Source organism: Martes martes (genome assembly GCF_963455335.1).
Source record: "Martes martes genome assembly, chromosome: 5".
Taxonomy (NCBI): Eukaryota; Metazoa; Chordata; class Mammalia; order Carnivora; family Mustelidae; genus Martes; species Martes martes.
In genome coordinates, this window is record NC_137892.1 from 35,434,175 (window position 1) to 35,458,712 (window position 24,538).

The following is a 24,538-nucleotide window of genomic DNA, read 5'->3' on the forward strand; positions in this document are numbered from 1 at the left end:
TAAAGAGCTTCCAGGACAAACAAAAGCTGAAAGAATTTGCAAACACCAAACCAGCTCTACAGGAAATACTGAAAGGGGTCCTCTAAGCAAAGAGAGACCCTAAAAGGAGTAGATCAGAAAGAAACAGAGACAATATACAGTAACAGTCACCTTACAGGCAATACAATGGCACTAAATTCATATCTCTCAATAGTTACCCTGAATGTTAATGGGCTCAATGCCCCAATCAAAAGACACAGGGTATCAGAATGGATAAAAAAACAAACCCATCAATATCCTGCCTACAAGAAACTCATTTTAGACCCGAAGACACCTCCAGATTTAAAGTGAGGGGGTGGAAAACAATGTACCATGCTAATGGACATCAGAAGAAAGCTGGGGTGGCAATCCTTATATCAGATCAATTAGATTTTAAGCCAAAGACTATAATAAGAGATGAGGAAGGACACTATATCATACTCAAAGGGTCTGTCCAACAAGAAGACCTAACAATCTTAAATATCTATGCCCCTAACATGGGAGCAGCCAACTATATAAACCAATTAATAACAAAATCAAATAAATACATTGACAGTAATACAATAATAGCAGGGGACTTTAACACTCCCCTCACTGAAATGGACAGATCATCTAAGCAAAAGATCAATAAGGAAATAAAGGCCTTAAATGACACACTGGACCAGATGGACATCACAGATATATTCAGAACATTCCATCCCAAAGCAACTGAATATACATTCTTCTCTAGTGCACATGGAACATTCTCCAGAATAGACCACATCCTGAGTCATAAATCAGGTCTCAATCGGTACCAAAAGATTGAGATCATTCCCTGCATATTTTCAGACTATAATGCTCTGAAGCTAGAACTCAATCACAAGAGGAAATTTGGAAAGAACACAAATACATGAAGACTAAAGAGCATCCTTCTAAAGAATGAATGGGTCAACCAGGAAATTAAAGAAGAATTGAAAAAATTCATGGAAACAAATGATAATGAAAACACAACTGTTCAAAATCTGTGGGACACAACAAAGGCAGTCCTGAGAGGAAAATATATAGCGGTGCAAGCCTTTCTCAAGAAACAAGAAAGGTCTCAAATACACAACCTAACCCTACACCTCAAGGAGCTGGAGAGAGAACAACAAAGAAAGCCTAAACCCAGCAGGAGAAGAGAAATCATAAAGATCAGAGCAGAAATCAATGAAATAGAAACTAAAAAAACAATAGAACAAATCAACAAAACTAGGAGCTGGTTCTTTGAAAGAATTAATAAGATTGATAAGCCCCTGGCCAGACTTATCAAAAAGAAAAGAGAAAGGACGCAAATAAATAAAATCATGAATGAAAGAGGAGAGATCACAACCAACACCAAAGAAATACAAACAATTATAAGAACATACTATGAGCAACTCTACACCAACAAATTTGACAATCTGGAAGAAATGGATACATTTCTAGAGACGTATAAACTACCACAACTGAACCAGGAAGAAGTAGATAACCTGAACAGACCCATAACCAGTAAGGAGATTGAAACAGTCATCAAAAATCTCCAAACAAACAAAAGTCCAGGGGCAGACGGCTTCCCAAGGGAATTCTACGAAACATTTAAAGAAGAATTAATTCCTATTCTCCTGAAACTGTTCCAAAAAAATAGAAATGGAAGGAAAACTTCCAAACTCATTCTATGAGGCCAGCATCACCTTGATCCCAAAACCAGACAAGGATCCCACCAAAAAAGAGAATTACAGACCAATATCTTTGGTGAACACAGATGCGAAAATTCTCACCAAAATACTGGCCAATAGGATCCAACAGTACATTAAAAGGATTATTCACCACGACCAAGTGGGATTTATTACAGGGCTGCAAGTTTGGTTCAACATCCGCAAATCCATCAATGTGATACAATACATTAATAAAAGAAAGAGTAAGAACCATATGATACTCTCAATAGATGCTGAAAAAGCGTTTGACAAAGTGCAGCAACCCTTCCTGATTAAAACTCTTCAAAGTGTAGGGATAGAAGGCACATACCTCAATATTATCAAAGCCATCTATGAAAAACCCACCGCAAATATCATTCTCAATGGAGAAAAACTGAAAGCTTTTCCGCTAAGGTCAGGAACACGGCAGGGATGTCCGTTATCACCACTGCTGTTCAACATAGTACTAGAAGTCCTAGCCTCAGCAATCAGACAACAAAAAGAAATTAAAGGCATCCAAATTGGCAAAGAAGAAGTCAAACTCTCACTCTTTGCAGATGACATGATACTATATGTGGAAAACCCAAAAGGCTCCACTCCAAAACTCCTAGAACTTATACAGGAATTCAGTAAAGTGTCAGGATATAAAGTCAATGCACAGAAATCAGTCACATTTCTTTACACTAACAACAAGACAGAAGAAAGAGAAATTGAGGAGTCAGTCCCATTTACAATCGCACCCAAAACCATAAGATACCTAGGAATAAATCTAACCAAAGAGGCAAAGAATCTATACTCAGAAAACTATAAAGTACTCATGAAAGAAATTGAGGAAGACACAAAGAAATGGAAAAATATTCCATGCTCATGTATTGGAAGAAAAATATTGTGAAAATGTCTATTCTACCTAAAGCAACCTACACATTTAATGCAATCCCTATCAAAATCCCATCCATTTTTTTAAAGAAATAGAACAAATAATCCTAAAATTTATGTGGAACCAGAAAAGACCTCGAATAGCCAAAGGAATATTGAAAAAGAAAGCCAAAGTCGGTGGCATCACAATTCCAGACTTCAAGCTCTATTACAAGGCTGTCATCATCAAGACAGTATGGTACTGGCACAAAAACAGACATATAGACCAATGGAACAGAATAGAGAGCCCAGAAATAGACCCTCCACTCTATGGTCAACTAATCTTCGACAAAGCAGGAAAGAATATCCAATGGAAAAAAGACAGCCTCTTCAACAAATGGTGCTGGGAAAATTGGACAGCCACATGCAGAAAAATGAAATTGGACCATTTCCTTACACCACACACGAAAATAGACTCAAAGTGGATGAAGGACCTCAATGTGAGAAAGGAATCTATCAAAATCCTTGAGGACAATGCAGGCAGCAACCTCTTTGACCTCAAGTGCAGCAACTTCTTCCTAGAAACATCGCCAAAGGCAAATGGAAGCAAGGGCAAAAATGAACTATTGGGATTTCATCAAGATCAAAAGCTTTTGCACAGCAAAGGAAACAGCGAACAAAACCAAAAGACAACTGACAGAATGGGAGAAGATATTTGCAAACGACATATCAGATAAAGGGCTAGTATCCAAAATCTATAAAGAGCTTATCAAACTCAATACCCAAAGAACAAATAATCCAGTCAAGAAATGGGCAGAGGACATGAACAGACATTTCTGCAAAGAAGACATCCAGATGGCCAACAGACACATGAAAAAATGCTCCACATCACTCGGCATCAGGGAAATACAAATCAAAACCACAATGAGATACCACCTCACACCAGTCAGAATGGCTAACATTAACAAGTCAAGAAATGACAGATGCTGGCGAGGATGCGGAGAGAGGGGAACCCTCCTACACTGCTGGTGGGAATGCAAGCTGGTGCAACCACTCTGGAAAACAGTGTGGAGGTTCCTCAAAAGACTGAAAATAGAGCTACCCTACGACCCAGCAATTGCACTCCTGGGTATATATCCTAAAGATACAAACGTGGTGCTCCGAAGGGGCATGTGTACCCGAATGTTTATAGCAGCAATGTCCACAATAGCCAAACTGTGGAAAGAGCCTAGATGTCCATCAACAGATGAATGGATAAAGAAGAAGTGGTATATATACACAATGGAATACTATGCAGCCATCAAAAGACATGAAATCTTGCTATTTGCGATGACTTGGATGGAACTAGAGGGTATCATGCTTAGCGAAATAAGTCAATCGGAGAAAGACAACTATCATATGATCTCTTTGATATGAGGAAGTGGAGATGCAAGCTGGGGGGGGGGGTTGGGGGGAGGTAGGAAAAGAAAAAATGAAAAGATGGGATTGGGAGGGAGACAAACCATAAAAGACTCAATCTCAAGAAACAGACTGAGGGTTGTGGGGGGGGGGAGGGGGGGCAGGAGAAGGTGGTGGGGGGAAATGGACATTGGGGAAGGTATGGGCTATGATGAGTGCTGTGAAATGTGTAAATCTAGCGATTCACAGACCTGTACCCCTGGGGATAAAAATACATTATATGTTTATTAAAATAAAAAAATTTTAAAAAAAAGAAATAAAAAAAAAAACTATGAATGAATTCAATTTCTGGAGAAATTACAAGGTAATTCCGAGGGAAAAGATGTTCACAGCTCTGCAGTCAACTTGTACAGCTAGGACTCATTCAAGCAAACCTGGGTTCAAATCCTATTACTGCCATTTAGTAGTTATAGATAAGTTAGTTGGCTTCTCTAAAATGCCATTTACTTATTTAGTGATAATAATTATCTGGACGTGTCAATTTCTCTTGCCATGAATGTTGGATGAAGAGATGCTCAGTGCAGCCATGTCTGTGGCAGTTGTGATTCAGAATACAGATAAACTCTCTCTCCTTGTAGAGCTTACATTCTGAGGAAGAACATGGACCAAAAAAGTAAAGAAACAAGGCAATTTTACTCTGAGAAAAGTGACCTTAGGCAAAGTAAAAGGATACATAGTCATGAGTGATGATGAGGTGAGGGACGACTTTAGATCAGATGGTCCAGAAGGGTCTCTCTGAAAAGATGATATTTGAGAAAAGAACAGAAAAGTAAGGAGTCAGCTAGGCAAAAATGTACAGAGAATTTTAAGAGGATTTTTAAATACAAAGACTATGAGAGAAAAGAGGGAAAGTCATGGAAAAAGAGTGAAAGAAGCATATTAAAGAAAGATCAACCTGGCCAGAGTACATTGTGTGGGGAAGTCATCGGGATTAATGCTGAAGGTAGGCACAGGCTGGGTAAGTCCAGGGCCAAGAATCAATGCAAGGAACAAATGGGATTCTATATGCTCAGCCTCCATGTTTAGCAAACGGTACTCATTATTAACAGGGCACAATAAAGCCACTGTCCATGAACTTGATTGCTCTTAAGGGATACAATAGGCAGTATGATATGACTGTGACATTCTTTTTCATGTAGACAACCAAGGATGACCTGAATGCTCTGCTAGAAGGCCAGTGAGCCCTTTTTTCCTTTGTACTGTCCGTGGATTCCTCCCAGAATACAGACTCCATCCAAAGGGGACAGGCTTCTTAGGAGAGGAGCATGTAGGAAATGCTCTGGCCTCCCTCCTAGCAACTCCATTAGTGGATGTACCTTGTGCCACACTGTGCAAAATGTGTGCTTTCCCTTTTTCAATTAAAATTGATCAGCATGACGAATACTGAAGGGCCTGGTGCTTTAAATCCACTAAGGATTAGCATTTGGACTGTGTGGGAGGCTGAAACACAACCATCGAAGCTCTCACACAGAATTGCCCTAGTTACTACAGAAAAAAGCCCTAGGAAATGGGATGCAGTGAACTCAGGAAGCCAATCCATCCTGTACCAATGCATGTTTTTTGCTGCTCCTTGTGATGATGGGCTGCTCTCACCTGAAGGACCAGTTATTCCCTATGAATCTTAAACTCACCTCCTAGCAATCTAGAAAGGAAGGACAATCCATTACTGAAAATATTATAATGGCTCAGACACTAAGGGAGGGCACAGTGACATACGTTCATAAACATAAAATGAAATACTTTTATTTTAATGTGTCCAATATATTGGAAGAAACATTGGGGGGGTCCCAATTCTTCCCAGCTTCTAGCCAAACCTCTCCAAGGGAAGGTTAGTTAATTCATTCATTTCTTGCTTTTGCTGAGGTTGTGAGTCAGGATTGACAGCTGCTATGTTGGTTTTGTCTTTTTTTTTTTTTTTTCATTTAACTTTCCATGAGCTATAGGACAACAGAAACAAATCCACCTATTTTTGTGCGTCTGGAGAGACTGGGGACTAAGAATGGGGAAAGAGGCAAGGAGGAAGAGGATGTACTAGTTTAACTACTAGTTTAACCCACAACTACACAAAGAAATGTATGGTACAAGGCTTGGAAAATCCTTATTCCTTTAAAAAATAAACCTGAAATAATTCTTCTAACCTGTATACTGAATCTAGAACTGAGACTAGCCAACTATGGATACTTTATGGGATTATATCTGAATCATATTAACACCCAAAAATGTATATGTGACCATAGTTTCTGAGAAATACACTCTTCTTACAGTCTTTTGTGTTGTGCAGTAACTATGTTTCGTCACAGCATATCAGAGTTAATTTTAGGGACTGAATTTCTAATGTGACTTCAAGATGCAACTGTGGTGGTCATATTTCATTATGTTATTATCAGTACATGTGAACTTTGCTGGTATAAAACATATTCAAAAATGTGTGCACAGATGGAAGTCTTTGATAAAAGAGTGATTTTCAAGCAATGGGTTTACATAAATGAAGGTAGAGACAGTCTTCCAAAGCATTTTTCAAGCTGGTTTCAGCCTCTCTTTCTGAAGAACCAACCATAACACACAAATACAAACTCTGCCATGACAAATAACGAACAGGCCCAGTTCTTCCTTAACTGAATGTGGGCCATGGCATGGCCCGAGAGCACACAAAGGTAAGTCAGCTCTGAGCTCTATTCAAATTATTAGAAGTATCTCAGCTGATCCGTCATGTCCTCAAAGTGACATTTCTTGTGACTCACATTTGAAACAACTTATGAAAACCATTCCACACGTCAAACTTCATTTCATTCAATTTTCTTCTGGTTGAAAATTGACACTAAAGATGTTTTGTCTTTCAGAGCATTTTCCATTGGGAGCCAAAGGCCTGATGATGTATAATCCCTTCTGAAGGCTTTATGGCAGGGCTTCACAAAGCAAACATTTTTTCCCCTTATTTTATATCACCCTGACAAACAGAAATGCTGAGCCATTTAATTACAGAGCCTGCCTGACACATCCAGAGAGTCAGATATTCTGGAGGTGTCTAGCTGAAGGGGAAAAATGCACTGAATTCCCAGAGTTACTTGTCAAGACGACGACACCAAGGAAACTAGTAAATAAGCTGGCGGGCCTAACAGCGGATGCCACGGTGTGCCTGAGTGGCCTCGGCGGCCCTGAGTCAGCTCCATTCACCCTGCGGCACAGCATCCTGTGATGGCGATACTTTGTCTTAGCTTCAGGCTGAAAGGCCAGGAGACGTTGGGCGTAGGTCAGCAAGAACAGAGGTCAAGCCACAGGCCCATATGTTGTGAGCAGGTCTGTGCTTGATAGCAACTTCCAAATCTAGAGCTCGTACTCCTAATTCCCAAACTAACTCACAGCAAGAATCTGCACAGAACCAAGTGAATATTTCTTCCTCAGACTCCAAGTACGACACACAGGCCCCATGACTGTTTATGAGTGCACTAAGATATTATATCCTGTAATGTTTCATGACACATGATCGAAATGTATCAGGTCACCTTTATTTAATGTCTTTTCCTCCCTTTAGAACAGTTAATCCCTGTGATAATTTGCAGTCCATTTTATAGTACTAACTAAAGTATGAAAGTTATTCTCCTGAATAGTTTGTTTGGATGCTTTAAAGTTTTCTCTTTTTCTTTCTTCCATCAATCATAGAACAAAAAGAAAAAGAAAAAAAAAAAGTACACCTTCTATGAGACAAGCAGTATTCTAACCACTGGAACCAAGCAGTCGAAATTGTAGACTGATCACTGTCTTCCAGGAAATTACACTGAAGTTCAGGATTGGGGGTGGGCAGAAAATAAACATGTGAAAAGATCAGTACAATTTTAGAGGGGTTGTAAGTACTCTGAATAATTACAGAATGATACAGAATGGTTGTAGTATTGGAGACTTTCTCAGGTTGCCCAGGGAAGTTCTTTGATGTGATGATGTTTGATTTGAGACATGAATGATGGAAATGATAGCAGGAGGCAGCCCAAAGTATTTGGGTAAAGAGCATTGCAGGAAAAGGAGTAACTTGTGCAAAAAAAAAAAAAAAAAAACTTGGTCAGTGTGGCCAGGGAGTAAGGAATAAAGAATGGAGGGGACAGAAGGAGGGTTTTCAAAAGGTCAAATCCTGAAAGGTATTCTAGGCATATATTTTGAAAAGGAAGATGAAAAACTGTTTTTTTTTTTTTTTTTTAAAGATTTTATTTATTTATTTGACAGACAGATCACAAGTAGGTGGAGAGGCAGGCAGAGAGAGAGAGGGAAGCAGGCTCCCCGCTGAGCAGAGAGCCCGACGTGGGACTCGATCCCAGGACCCTAAGATCATGACCTGAGCCGAAGGCAGCGGCTTTAACCCACTGAGCCACCCAGGCGCCCGAAAAACTGTTTTTATTCAAAAATAATATGATCTTGTAGGTAGAATATCCTATAGAAATTCACACAAAATCTACTAGAGTCCATGACCAAACTTAAGAAATTATCAAGATACAAGATCAATGCATGTTACACTTCTATATACTAAGAGAGAAAAATCCCAAAGCACAGTCAAGAAAATTACCATCAAAATAATATCAAAAGTAGTAAAGTGCTTAGAAAAAATTTTAACAACAACAAAAAAAACCTTGCACATTGAAAACTATAAAACATTGCTGAAAAATTTTAAAGCTTTATATAAATTGAGAAACATAGCATATTTGAGGAAAGGAAGACCAAATATTTGTAAGATGACATTTCTCCCCAAATAAATCCATATAATTCAATTCAATCCTTGTCAAAACCCCATCAGGCTTTCTTATAGAAATTGACAAACTACTTCTAAAATTGATATGGAAATGCAAAAGACCTACATTAGTCAAAATAATCTTGAAAAATAACAAAATCGAAGGACATGCTACCTGATTTCAGATAGTTGTGGCATCAGAACATTTATATCAATGAAACATAATCAAGTGTCCAAAAGATATCTTATTGGAATTATTTATTTAATTATGTCCAGTTAGCCAACGTACAGTACATCATCAGTTTTTAATGTAGTGTTCAACGATTCATTAGTTGTGTATAACACCCAGCGCTCATCACAACATGTGCCGTCCTTAATACCCATCACCCAGCTAAGCCATCCCCTCAATCCTCTCCCTTATGAACCCTCAGTTTGTTTCCCAGGGCCCATAGTCTCTCTCAGTTTGTCTCCCTCTCTGATTTCTTTTCCTTCATTTTTCCTCCCCTCCCTTGTGATTCTCCATGCTATTCCTTATTTTTGACTAAAGTGGTGAGGAAACACAATGAGAAAAGTCTTCAAAAAACTGCTGGAGCAACCGGAGAGCTATATTTTTTTAACAAAGAACTTAAGTCCTTACCTCATATAACACATGAAAATATCTTTTAGAATAAAATATTGGAGAAAATCTTTGTGAATTTATGTTAGACAAATATTTCTTCACTGTAACACTAAAAGTTCAATCATAAAAGAAAATATTGATAAATTAGACATTATTTAAAAAACAGGCTCTGCAAAAGACACTATCAATAAAATGAAAAGACAAGCCACATAATACAAGATTTTCAAATCATATAACTAAAAAATGTTTTTTATATTGCGTGAATGTATAAAGAAGTGTTACAATACAATGTAAGAGAAATTAATTTTCAAATGGGGAAAGCTTTATATACAAACAGACAATAATCACATGAAAAGTTTCTCCACACTGTTAGACACTAGGAAAATAAAAATTAAAACTACAATGAGACAACATTCTACTCTCTATAGAATGGCCATAAACAAAAAGACAATCACAAGTGTTGGGCCACATGCCAGAAAACTTGTCCCAGAGAACCCAGAAAACTCATCCACTGATGGTGGAAATGCAAACTGGTAGAGCCAGTTTGGAAAACAGACAGTTTTTATACTTGTTGAGCATATATTTACCATGTGATCCAGTAATTTCACTCCTCAGTATTTACCCAAGAAAAATGAAAATGTATGTCTACATTTAGATTTGTTCATCAATGTTTAAAGCAGCATTTTCCATTATAACTCAAAAAATGAAGTAATCCAAATAAATATCTATGAAGTGGGGAACGGATAAACAAAATGTAGTATTTCCAAACAATGGGCTACTACTGAGCAAAAGGTCAAATTATTTATTCATGCAACAACATGAATATATGTCAAAAATACTATACTAAATGGAAGCAGTCAATCACAAAAGATTGTATGATTCCTCATAACAGCAATTTCTAGAAAAGGCCAATCTATAGATACGCAAATCTGATTAATGATTGTAGCTGGAGCTAAGAGTGGAAATTGACTAAAAAAACATGCATGTGGGAACCTTTTAGGGTGATAGAAATGTTCTAAAATAGGATTGTGGTGATAATTGTACAACTGTACAAATTTGCTAAAAATTGTCTAACTGTATACTCACCATGGGTAAATTTTGTGACATGTCAGTTACACCTCTGTAAAGCTGTTAAAAAAAATTCACAGTGGTACCATTGCCTGTAGTTATAACTTAAATGGCAGGTATTTGTTAAATTATTTTCACCAATTTTAGTTGCATTTTCCAAGATAAAATTCCAATTAAACACTTTATCTCTATTCACTATAATGTTGATGTTCCCGCTTTATATGGTTTCACCTTAGGTTGCCTTTTCAGTACCAGTTAGCTTTAGATAATGATGATGTTTTCTATGTATAGTACTTCATGGTGTGCTGTATCAGTTAGGAACATATTAAAATACAAGTAACATAAAATCCAATTTACAGCAGTATATATTTAGGTGGGTCTTTTTGGGTTTTGTTTGTTTTATACAACTGGAAGTCTAGAGGTAGGTGGCTATGGGTAGGTTCAGTGGCTCAGTCTGAAACGAGGAGCTCCCCAGCAAACAGATGGGATCGTCCAATGGAGTGTTCAAAACAGCAATAAGAGGGGAAAAGAACACACAAGAAGGAAAGAGAAACCTCCCCTGTTAGCCCCACAAAACCTTCAGTTACTAAACAACTTGATTACCTCTGCAGAGGAAGCTGAGGAAGGGGATGTGGTTTCCTGGAATATTATCAAGATGAAAATGGCAGAGAGGAGTCAGAATCTGTCCACCAAGCCAATAAACAGTGACTGTCATTTTTATCTTAATGACATTTGGAACATCAGAATAGGAGCAAATGGGATGAGGGCACCTCCCAGGGTATAGGAAGCCACTAGTAATTCACATAAGAAATGAAATAGGAACTAAAATGGAAAAGAACCTCACTCTGTATCACCTTTGCCTTCAGAAATATGATTACATGAAGGTATATCAAGGTATATCAAATCAATCCTATAATGTTGGTCTAACACTGTAATTTTATATGTGAGGAATTTATGGTCCAGAAAGATTACCGGATTTGCCTAAATCCACCCCACAAAAAACTAGCAGAGCATGAAGGCCTACCCAGATGCCATGAATCACAGTTTGATTCTTTTATTGTCACACTGGGAACTCTGTTCCCTGTTTATCTATTGATTGTTTTTATCTTGTGTTCACTAGCACACCGTAAGGGAATGACTTTTGTCCTACCTTTTTCTACTCCCCTAGGAGTAACCACAGTTTTGAGCACAAATATCCTTAGTAAATATTCAGCTGCATCATTGCATCATAAAAATAACAAGAACCCTCAATTAGTCAATGCAATTCATGAAAGAAAGCTACCACTGCAATGTTGAACCTTTACATGGAAATTTTCTATGATCTACTGATGGTGTTTGCTGAGAAAATTCACTCCTGAGGCAACTACTTTAAAGACTTTGCTCACCAGTTTTCCGGGGATGGATGTATGGAGAAGTACCATTTCTCCCATGAGTTCCCAAAGGGATTGCTGAGATACCTAGAAGCTTCCTAATCATTGCAGTTGTAGAGTTTTCCTTTAGGAAACCCATCTGCAGAATATCTTCTGATTCTCATCTAACTTTCTTTTCTGGTTCAGTGCAGCCTAACGTTGAGAGCAAAGCAGCCACCCCGTTTTTATGGCATAGGTATGAGAGAATCAATCAAGCAAGTTTAGAGCACATAAAATAAAACGGCTTCATCTTTTCAATACCTGCAGCCCTCATACAGCCATGCCACCTGGCACCTGGAATTGAAGACTGTTTCAGTCACATGATGGAACACTGGCCTTGGGATTTGGGAATGGAAGGATGAGCAATGAAAGCCAAGGCCCATGTACCTGGTGTTAAGGAAAATTTACACCTGAGAGAATGTGGTAGCAATGCTTACATTTGCAGGTAAGACTTTTTTTTTTTTTTTTTTTTTAACCAGTGAGGGAGTCTATCACAGCAATTTAATGAGATAGAGAGAAATCAAGTAGATAAGAAGAGATGATGAACAACCATGTCAGTGTCAAGCCAGATGTTTGAAATATTGCCAGTCAAATGATGTTCCTGATGTTTTTCAAAACTCAAATATCCACATTGCTCTCAATGAACTACTTCTTTTAATAGCAATAATTTCATATGAGTTTCATGAGATAATTATTCAAACCTCCTAAGAGATGAAAACAATTTAACTGACCCAAGTTCTGAAACACTGGAGAGGCATCAGTAACCCCATACCAATCTATATTCCATCATGCAATAGACTTTATTTCTATAAGGCATCAGCAAACTGTAATTTTATCGTATCATTAATATCATTATTTAAAACGTCATGTCTATACTGAAGATAAAAATACAAAGAAAGATTAGGCCTACAGAAGCAGAAGATAAACTGGTACCTCAAAATAACAATCTCTGTTTCTAGTTGAGTATTAACCAAATCACTACAATCTTTGATTGTACTGAGGAAATTATGTATCAAGTATATCTCTAGTTGAACACCTTTTTGAAGGAACACCAGACCTAAACAAAAAAGACAGAACATATGGAAATGATACAGAACATTTTTGAAGGCCAAGATTCCTGGTGTTTTAATTTGGCAGTAATTGAATACTTCTTGAACTTAGTATTTTCCGTGTTATATACATAATTCACTGACAGCATAAGTAATAGTCATCATTTAAGTGATGAAGTATGGAATCCCAATAGGCACTTTTAAGCTTTAACAATATACTAAAAAGCCACTGTATTGTTTTTTTTTTTTTTCCCCTTGGCTTAGAGAATTATTCCAGGACTCATTTATTACCTGCCATTGAACACTTCTGGGTCAGCACAGGGGTCCTTAATATACACTCTGTGTCTTTTATCTTGAACCACTAGACTTCTTGTCTTGATCCTTGTGTATACAGAAAGCCAGATTTATATTGTCTACATTGTATATTATTCATAAAATTTATTAGATAATATTACTAGAGTTTCACTCATTTTCCATGCTCCTTAAACTCAAGACACCTATTGTTTTGTTTTCTGTGGCCATGTTGAAACTTACTATTACAGTATCTCTCTTCTCCTGGACAAGATCATAGAAAAATGCTTGGCACACTGGTAGAATGATTTCTTAATACAGCAGTCCCCTGACTGCCCCAACTGCAGAAAGTGAAACCATAGTTTGAGCAACCCATGGTCAACCATGGTCCCGAAGTGAATGATCCCCCTTCTGACAACCTTCTATATTCTCAGAAGGTCAACAGTAGCTTAAAGCTATGTCACAATACCTAGGTCATTCACCACATTTCATTTTATCATCTCACATCATCATCATCATAAGAAGGCTGAGTATAGGACAATAAGATAATTTGAGTGGGAAAGACCACATTCACTTAACTTTATTATAGTATATTGTTATAGCTCTCCTATTTTATGATTAGTTATTGTTGTTGACCTCTTACTGTACTTATTTTGTAAATTTTGTAAAATACTGTACTTATTTTGTAAATATTTTGTAAATTTACAATTGTAAATTGTAAATTTGTAAACTCTATGACAGGTATGTATGTTAAGGAAAAAGCATAGTATGTACAGGGTTCAGTACGACCCACAGTTTTAGGCATCCATAGGAGGTTCCGGAACATATCTGCCACAGATAAGGTGGAGGGGAGGCTACTGTATCTTTTACATGGTATTAGAAAGGAGATGTTCTCCCCCGGGGCTAATAATACATTATATGTTAATAAAATTTTTTTTTAAAGAAGAAAGGAGATGTTCTCTCTTTTACACTGGATCCTGAGCTGTAGATATATGTTATCCAGAGCTGTGAAAGACTTTGTCGGTTTTTGACTATATCAGAAGTTGGGGATGGTCTGGAGCAAGTAGAGCGTGTATGCATTGCTGGTGGTAAAATGGTACAACTGCTTTGGAAAATAGTTTATGGTTTCTTAAAAAGTTAAACATACACCTACAATATGACCCAGACTTTCCACTCTTGGATACTTTCTCAAGAGAAATAAAAGCACAGGTGTACATGAAAACTTGTACACAAATATTAATAGACGTTATTTGTAATGGCCAAAACCTAGAAATAACCCAAATGTCAATAAAGTAGTAAGTGAACAGATTGTCAGACACATATACTCACACAATGGAACACTCTCCTGCAATAGGAAGAATTACTGATACACTCAACATGGATGAACGTGAGATAATTAGAGTGAGAGAAGTCAAATATTAAAAAATACACGTTGTATGATGACATTTTTGCATGATTTTAGGAAATTCAAATTAACCAATAGTCACTTTGGAAGAGTAAGAGAAAAGCAGTAAAAGACTTCTGAAGGTGATGAATGTATATATACTCTTGATTGTGGTTAGGATTTCACAGGTAAATGCATATTTCAAAACATATAAAATTCTACACTTCAAATGCATGCAGTTTATTATGTCAATTAGATATCAGACTGTCAAAAAAGGAGAGAAATAGAGACCCTCAATGTTGTCATACACGAAACAAGTGAATCCCAACAGATTTTCACCAAAGGAACCTCTAAGATAAATATTTACAGCCCAGAATTAAAGACTGAAATGCAGAGCGCTGCCTATCACTACAGAAGCTAAAAGGACCGGTTTAACTCTCCTGATATCTGCCAGCCTGTCTGTCATGCTCACATGTCCATGAGCACAGACACATAACCCAATCACTTCCGATGGGCCACTGCCTCACAGGACTTTGAATCCGGAGGGAGTGACACACGAAGAACTAAGAATGGTCCAGAACACAATCCGATGGCACAGAGGCAGCAGAGAGGGAAGCAGTGACATCTGGAAAACAGTAGCAGCTCTGCCTGAGGAAGCCTGGGACCCTGCAGGACTGCCCACCGTCCAGGAGCACCAGAAGCAGCAAGGCCAGCGGTGGAGTGGGCCCAGCGACAGGGGCAGTGCTGGCAGCTCTCGCACAGTATGATCTCAGCAGTAGTTCTCATCACCTACCTCACCTCAGCTACGTCTCCAAGTATTTCCTTCCAGACTAAGAGCTACCTATTATCCTTCCAGTAAATGTCCTCTCTGCTTACATTAGAGAAGAAGTATTAGGAATCTAATAAGTAAACACTGGGGTGTCTGGATGGCTCGGTTGTTTAAGTGCCCGTCTTTAGCTCAAGTCATGATCCAGGGCCCAGGGATCCTGGGATCAAGCCCCACATCAGGCTCCTTGCTCAGCGGGGAGTATGCTTCTCTCTCTCCACCATGCCCCTGCCTCCTCCGCTTGTTCTCCTTCCCCTCTCAAATAAATAAAATCTTTAAAAAAATAGAATAAAAATAGACATACATGTCCAAGTGATCCACATACTGATTATCTGACCAGTCAAATTAGATTTTATATCCTATACTTTATAAATGAACAGCAAAGTTTGCCCACAGTGAAAGTCAAACTCTGCTGGGAAACATGTCTTCAGACAGATGTGAAAGTGACCGGATAAGAAAGGGCACTAAAAACAGAGCTGCATTGCTCATCTGGATGGGAAGCAGAGGGACTGGAGCTCTCAGTCCCTCCTCTGGGATGAGAGGAATCTCAGATCACGTATCTTAAAAGCAATGCATACCTGAAACGAATATGACACTGTCTATTAACTCTACCGGAATTAAAATTAAAAACTTAAACAAAAAGGCACTGCAAGGGGTATGCTGGGATTAAAGTCTCCTCGGGAGAAGTTAGTCATTGCAAGTTGACTAGTTTAATTGCCAGTGCTCTGAAGGAACATGGGAGGCAAGGAGCTCACCCACACAGAGCCAGCCGAAGGGAGGGAACGCTGCTGCGTGTGTTGAGAGTTCTTTGGCTTAAGAATCTAGGTTCACTCATGTTCCCTCTCTAACAAGTGAGGGTTTTAATGGGCATTTAATCGCTGCTGTGAACTTTCAGTAATTTATTTTATGGAAAAAAAAAAAAAAAGCCCGAAAGCCATAGAGACATATCCAAGAGACCAAGCGATGACATTTATTTTGACAGGCCCTATTGATTCAGTTCCTCGGTGTGTGAGTTGCATGGGAGCAACTTTTTTTCCCAAGATAAACACTCAGAAAAGTCGTATTAATGCATTCGGGCTTCGATAACACCAAGCGGAATACTGATAGACTCATGAAAATAGTTAAGGAAAGTGGGCTTGTGGCCCTTTAAGAAGTTTTCACGTATGAGACACACATCACATAAGGTAGTGAACACTTTTGGAAACAAATCCTTATACCTCCACCTCTGAAATGTATCCCAAATCTTCCTATTCTCCTCACCTTCTCAGCCCTCTCTGGTTTTACCTGGATTAGTGGCAACTGGTTAACCTGATTTCACTTTCATTCACAAAAATCCATCTGTCAGAAAGAAACCAGAATGAGGTTTTTAAAATGTGTATCAGATTGTGTCACTTTCCTGCTTATAACATTCAGATGGCTTCTTAATACATTTGGCTTCTTAATACATTTAGAATAACATCTTAATTTCTTATTAGGACCTATCGTGCCCAAAGCACTCGGTCCCTATGTAACTGCCCATCTTAGCCCTTACCATCCTCCTCTGCGCTAACTCTACCCCGACCTCACTGGGCTTCTTCCTGTTCCTTGATTACACCAAGCTCCTGCAAGAGGGCCTTCACACATGCTCTTCCCACTGACCGTGACTACCTTCCTCATCTCCGCAGGTAGCTGATTCCTACTAACAAATCAGGACTCAGCTCAAATATTTGTTCCCATGGTAGCCTTTCCCGACCACTCAGTGTCAAGTGTCCCCTCCCACATCTACCCCATGACTGTTTTACTGTCATCAGAGTACCTTTCACGATCCGAGACCGACTTTTTTGTTTACTTATGGATTATCTGTTGCCCCACTAGAATTAAGCTCTTTGAGAATAGGAGTCCTGTGTGTTTGAATTATCACTGCATCTCCAGGGTCTACAACAGTGTCTGGCACATAGTCGACATTCACTAATTGTATATTTTATGAATTAATAAGTGAAAAGCAGAAAAAACAACAAATCCCAGCTGCATTTATCATCACCTGGCAGTCCACCTGATGGAGAATTAGGATTAACCCATCTGCAACATCCTATGAAGATTGATGGCTCCCGACCCCTAGTGGCAAATCACTAATAATACTTAACAGATTATCCAAAAATCAAGTATTTTAATACTTGTCCAGTATTTTTCATCAAGTCAAATATTGGCTTATCAATTAAATATCAGAGCTAAGAGAGATCTTAATTATAGAAATGAAATGTAACGTTAACAATAAAAGCTAACATTTATTGAGTGTATACTGTGTCTCAGTCACCATTCTAAGCACTCTTTATGTCTTACCATAATTAATTCTCATCACAACTCCACAAGTTAGGCACTACTGTTATGCTCCTTTATAGATGAGAAAACCCATTTAGTAACTTGTCCATGGCCACACAACTAATAAGATTCAGAACACAGCCAGGACAGGCACAATACTCAATTTACAAACTCACCATTCCACTCGTACAGAAAAAATCATAGTCAACCCAGATACTCCTTTCTTGCTCCAAAATGTGGACTCCCAGCTCATATAAGTGCAGTGCTCCAGGCAGGGCCTTCCAGAAGAGCAGTATCGGTACCCAGAGAAAACCTCAGCCATTCTAACCCTAGAAATGGTCTACTACAACCTTCTTGTTGTAGAGATAAAGAATAAATGTCCAACGAAATTAAGTAACTTTTCTGAGGTCACACAGCGTCAGGACTGGGACCTAGTGAGTCACTCTATTCTTTGCAAAGCACCACAAGTAGTCATTAGGGAATGGCGAACATCAGAGCAAGTGGCTTGATATGGGGGTTAGAAAGAGGCACCCCTGGTGCGAAAAAGGAAATGGCTGTGACCTGGTATGGTGTGCTGTTCTGCTAAGGGTGCCTGGAATCCTGCTAGCCACTATTTCCAACAGACCCTATTGCAGATCTCTCAGACTCAAATGACTTTTCTTGTTTTGATTAGTACAGAGGAAAATAGCACCACTGAGTAAAGTATACAAATATTTACTGAACACTACATGCCCAGCGCCCTACTAGGTGGTGGTATGAGCTCCGATGAAAGCAGGTGAGATGAAAATTGGTCCCTGATCTCCTGCAAGGCAAAGCAGAATGGTTTTCTCCTGCCAAGCAGAGAAGATAAATGCAGTGAACAGGAAGTGGGGATATTATCCTTCCAGGAACTGGTAATGGCCTTCAGAAGCGTAGGCAGCTGTGCATAAGCTTTCCAGATGAATTGTTTAAAAACTACTTAGGGTGTACATTCTTTTCCTCATTTGTTCCTTTATTTGCAATTCTCCTGTTACCTTTGGAAATCATTAAGAGAAAGGAGCAAATCAAAGTGGGCAGGCAGCTACCGAGTCAGCAAGATGAGCATAAATGTGTGTGGGGTGAAACGTGTACAGTAGAGACGGCCACATTTGCTTTTTCTTCCCCCTCATATCATCTCACGTACCCCCACTCCTACCTGCCAAGGCTTGAGGTTGTGACCCCTGATGGATTCTGGGAGGCTGATTTGTAACATCTGCTGATTCTCTACTGGCAAAAGAGAATTAAGTATCTGCTAACGCTCTAGAGACCAGGAAGCTTTTTCTGCTTATCTGGTGCTTTATCTTCAAAATAACTGTAGAGGAAAATCTTGGCCTAATTTACTGGAACCATAACAAATATTTATTGGATGAATGCATAGGTCAGTCGTGCCTTCTTAGGAATCACTATTAAACAAAAAAACCAGTGTAGTGTGTCTATGCAGAAACCTCAGAATTCTAAAACTACTTCTTACAAACAAGTCCCTCTGTAGCAAAGGGCCACATAGCTGTAGAGTGCCAGCTTAATGTAAGTTCCCATCTGAGTTGATTTCTCTATTCTTTTATAACAGGGGAGAGGAAAATGAGACCTGAAAAAAAAAAAAAAACTGTACGACTATCTGACTCCAATAAAGAGAAGAGAAAGCCCAGATTGCCTCATTTGGAAAAACAAAAAACAAACAAACAAACCAAAACAAAACAAAAAAGACAACACAAAAAACTAAGTAGACCCATTATCCGAATTTATAGCAATTTGCCAAGTTTGACAGAATGGCTTTTTGCCTTATTCCTGCCAAGGATTCTAACCCATAGCAGCATGAGTTACAAGTCACAGGGGAGGAGGACAAAGCTGATTATCATTCCTTCTAATGTGGAAAGCTAAAACTCAAAGTCCAGACTGTTTATGGTTGTTAAACAGGAGAGATTTCTGTTGGCTGCATGACTACCCAGTATCTTCTTCAGCCTGAGAGCTTCCCTTTAGTCATTCATCAAGCATTTTCTGAACACCTACTCTGTACCAGGCACTGCATTGAGCCCCTGAGGATAGAGGTGTAAGTCATGGCATTGTCCATAAGGAGCTCAAACTCTGGTAAAAGAGAAGGACCTAAAAACAATGTAATTGCAATACATTGTGACAAATGCATTGAAGAAATATGTTCTTCTACAAGACGTTTGGGGGAATGTATATTAAAAAGCTTTGCATGTGGTAGAATGATTTTAGAATCTTTCACAAGAAAAACACTTCTGTATCAAAATTCTTAATATAATTAATAGTAGTAAGGAGATATCCATAGTTACTATTTTATTACCATTGCCTTGTATTGGTGACCAAACACTATATTAATAGCTAAATTCTCACATTTTTCCAATGAGGAAATTGAGGCTCAGAGTTTAGTAAGTCCTTAACAGAGAAACTGCCTTTAAATTGAACTTCCTCAGTGGAATGAAAACACTAAAACATACAAAGGAATTCATTTCTGCCATCATCATGAAAAAGGAGACCTGAGACAGAGAGCAGAGGAAGAACTATAGGAGTTTACTGCTGCCAACCTAGAGGACATAAGAGGCTGAGGAGGGGTCAAGGATTGCTGTCAGTCCTAACTCCAACCACTCCACAGTTACTGGACAACTTATGGTTCTTACATCTATCCCAACTGCTGTACCCAGAAGCAGTCTGAAGAGAAAAAGAGAGACAGATATGGAAAAAGAGGAAGAAAGGGTAGCCAAATTCTATCACCATCAAGGGATGTTCTGAATTCTCAAAGCTGTGAGATCACATCCCTGGCTCCTCCTGCCAGCCAAGCCAGCCATGTCAGAGGAGGCCAATTACAGCACTGGCTGGGCCATCAATGTAGGAGCGGAATGTGATTGTTAAATAAGCAAAGACGCCTTGGTTGGCCATCTCAAGACCCAGCATGTCAAAGAAGAGGGTGGTTGCATTCACGGAACTGAGAAAGCAAAACTGAGATTTCCTAAACTTGTCCATTCTCTCTCCAAACTCGAATTCTCTAGGAGGCATCTTTGACAGAAACCGTAGTGCTTTGCCATTTTGACATTGTAATATTCTTACCCATCATTCAGAGTAAGAATTACAGAGTCTACATTTTCAGTTATAATGTTAAAGAAATCACTTTTAAAACCCCATGCATATAATAACAACAAACCAATGGTTCCAAGGCACAGTAGGAAAGTGGTGGATTCTGTATGGCCCCAGGAGGCAGAAACCCGTTTGCTATTATCTAGCTCTGTGAGCTTGACGGTTACGTTGACTCCCCTTTCTCTTAATCTCCTCAACTGTGAAATGTGGAGTTTGGACTAGGGTAATGCTCCCCAGATACAAGTTGATGGGGCAGCCATACTTGGGTCATTTAAGAGAACTTCCCAAACTGTACTCCTGGATTATGTGGGGGTGAGTCCCAAGATCCTTTATTTTTTCAAGGTCCACACAGGGTAGGGTGTGTGGAATACCATAATGTTTCTTTCCCCTCATGTTTTGTCTTTGTCAAACAATGGCTCAATGAGGTGAACAAGCATGAAAAAGAACCTAAGAAGAATTAGCCAAATTCACATTTATCAAAGTGTTAAGACTGCATGAAAGCACAGCTTTCTAAGAGAGCAGCAAACAACTTGCATAGATTTGATGATCTTAGTACCAAACAGAACTCACAAATGGATAATTCCCTAATAAATTGCAGGCATGAGACTTAGATTGTTTTCTCTCTCTTTTTTTTTTATTTCAAGTGAGGTATTAGTAGGTAAAATATGACCTTTCTTTGGTCATGACAAAAGAAAAGGCAAAGCCAGCAATTGAGAACAAACAACTGGGCTGCTGCTGCTGATGAAGACAGAGTTTTACAAAGCCCAAAGCATGCTCAACCAATGAAGCAGGTGCCTTGATCAGCTAGCACAGTTAAGAAAGAAAATTGAATTCCTTGAAAACAATTTGGAAAGGAACTTGGAAACCATATCCAAACAATGCTCTGGGGCTGACATTTCAAAAATGTATTTGCTCTTTATTCTAATCACTTTGGTACTTTCATCAAAGCGAAGACATGACATATGGAACAGAAGATATGCAGGGAGATGAAGGAGTAGTCAGATGCAAATGGTTGGAAAAGGCCCAGAGATTACAATCTGGCTCACCTTACACATCCAATCTCAGCTCCCGAAAGATGCCTAAGAGCTGTCATTTATGGAGAGCCTGTGGTAGAAGAGACTCTGCGTAGCTTCCTCCAATCCTCCAAGGAACTCTAAGGAGACTGAAGCCCAGAAAGATTAACTATTTTACACAAGGTCTTAGACGAGCAGAGATTCCAACGTCGTTCACACTTCCTGCTGCTTCAGAATTCAATTCCCTTCTGACCCTTATTCTAATACTATTTCTGCCCTGTCAAAGCCCCAGCCCACGGGCTCAGGTTCAGTGTCTTCTCAGCGCGTTTCAGGGATTCACAGATGCAACTTCCCGGGAATAGTTAAACACCAATAAGGAATTGTTACTGAAGAATTGTTCTTTCCCTCCTGTTTTTATTATTCTTGTTAGTGCTTGTTTCTTTTTCTGATATCCAGTAGAGCTCCCATGTTATCTCATCGTCTACTCCTTATGAGACACATGGGCATGGTGGAAAATAAGCAAAGAATGCCATCTTTTCTTAAAACATCTCTTTTCCACAGACTTTCACTATTTGCTTAAAATCTACTGTACTTGCCCACACAACCAGCCAATTAAAACTATCTGCAATCAGCTACTTGAGTATGAAACGGTCTTTGTACACTGAAGCCAGAAGCGACTGATAACAAGTTATTTTACATCCAGGGCCAACTCGGCCTCTACCGCTGAATGGCCAGGCTGGAACATACAGTGGCTGAGAGCAGAAAGCTGGTGAGAGGGGACGAACGTTGAACAGATTACTTTTGTCTTTATGGCAGGGGTTTCTTTCCCCGGGTGGGGGTGGGGTGGTGGGGGTAAACAAGTCCTGTTAATCGGGTCATTGATCCCAGCTGATATGAATGAAAACGAGAAAAAATGCAATGAAAAGCATGCACAGTATCAGTCAGTCAAGAACTAATGTGGAATCAGTCACTGAAGCTTGGGTATCACTGTCAGAGCATCTGAGCCTACTGTATGCACATTTCCTGCCCTCAGCAGATGAATCTTGTTTTTCTGGACCACGTGCCTCCACTGCGCCTCATTTTCCCGTCTCCCCTCCCCTTGCAGGCCTCCGCGCCAACCTTCACCCTCCCCTGAGAGGTGTCTCCAGGTGGACGGGCGTGGTACCAGCAGTGAAGTCAGCCCTGGAGGGTCCCACAGAGGAGGAGTTGGAGTGAGCTGTACTATGAAATCTCTTTCCAGCAGTCTCGCCATGAAGACTCTTTAATGAGAAACGACCTGGAAATGCCATATTTCTAATAAATAAAGAGAAAGAAAGGATGGGAGAGACAGAGATACAGCAGAGAAACTGAGATACAGCAAAGCCTCAGCCATGCCCAGATGCTCCTATGCTAGATGTACTATCCAGAATGTCCTTTTCTCAGGAGCATGCCTTGGCCTTGCCCTACCTGGTGCAGGGTTTCTGAAGCCCCTCCCTCAGCGTTCCCTCTCCCCACTAGCGTACGGAGTCTCCCCGGAGGTGGAGTGGAGGGCCCTGGGGCTAGCCTTTGCCTGCCTTGGAACAGAAGCCTTTCCCAGAAGGTTTGGCTCCGGTGCTACACGGGATCCTCGGAGCGACCGGGAGCAGCAGGGGCCCACTCCCTCCTCACGGGCGAGGCTGCAGAACCTGCAGACCTGAGAAGCCTGCCCCCCACTACTCTCTGATGCCAGTTCTTTTTATTTCCATGAAGCTACTTAATGAGATTCTTCATGCATAAAATTAATTTTTGCCCTCTTCTATCAGCTTTTACCACTAAAGGATTTACTTACAATTTTGTCAGATTTTATTTATACGTGCAATAAAGGGGACTCGAATCATAATGAAGGCTTTTATGGGTAATGATGGGAGATACAAAAGGAAGCTGAGAACAGGCAGACATCCAGGCCCCCTTTGGATGCCAGGATGCATTATGCAGGAGATACCCCCTGCAGAAATACACACGAGGCCCTGCCTTCCCAGAACCATACCTCAAGTCAGATCCTAATTTGTTGCTGGGGGAGAAAAGGAGGAGCAGGGCTATTAATAAACAGTGCAAATAATTAGGCTTTATGGGAATTTGCTTGTTTTCTTACACACTAGATTTGCTCTCAAACCCCTTCACAAATCTGTCCTGTGTGACTGCTTTGGAGACAGTGGGCTGTTGCCCCGAGTGTCCCTTGGGAAGGTTTCTGGAGCTGGAATGGAGCAAAGATGGACAATATACTGGTTGGTCATAAAGATCCTTCCTTACTGAATGTCCCCTAGGGCTGGGGTCTGTGGCTGGCATTGTGCGGACATGGTATTACCTAATCTTCAAAACAGGTGGCAGGGTAGCTATTATCATTCCCACTTTAAAAATAAGGTAACTAAGACCCAGAGAGGTCCCCTAAAGTCACATACTATTTTTTGCACAGTTTACCACCACCAACAACCACCACCAGTCACTCTTTTTTCCCTTTTGCATTCAAAGTCATGAGCCCTCCTCTCCAGGCTAAAATGTTCATTCCACTGTGTTTAGATTTGTACTAGACTGGGCACAAGAAACCTGACTTCCAGTTCTACTTCCATTCTTATTACTAAATGCTGTGAGACCTCGAGCAAATAACTTCACTTCTCTGATTGTCACAGTCCTTTCCTGAAAAATAAGATTATGATCTCAAGGAGCCTGTTCAGTTCTGGCATTTTTATCCTGTGACACTCTCTCCACCTAGTAACAA

The 24,538-nt window shown here is 39.7% G+C and overlaps 1 protein-coding gene across 1 annotated transcript in view; it reads right to left on the reverse strand.

Annotated features, from left to right (window-relative positions):
- Nucleotides 1–24,538, reverse strand: part of LOC308343046 (uncharacterized protein) — a 311,448-nt gene that overhangs the window by 70,071 nt on the left and 216,839 nt on the right. The window lies entirely within an intron of this gene.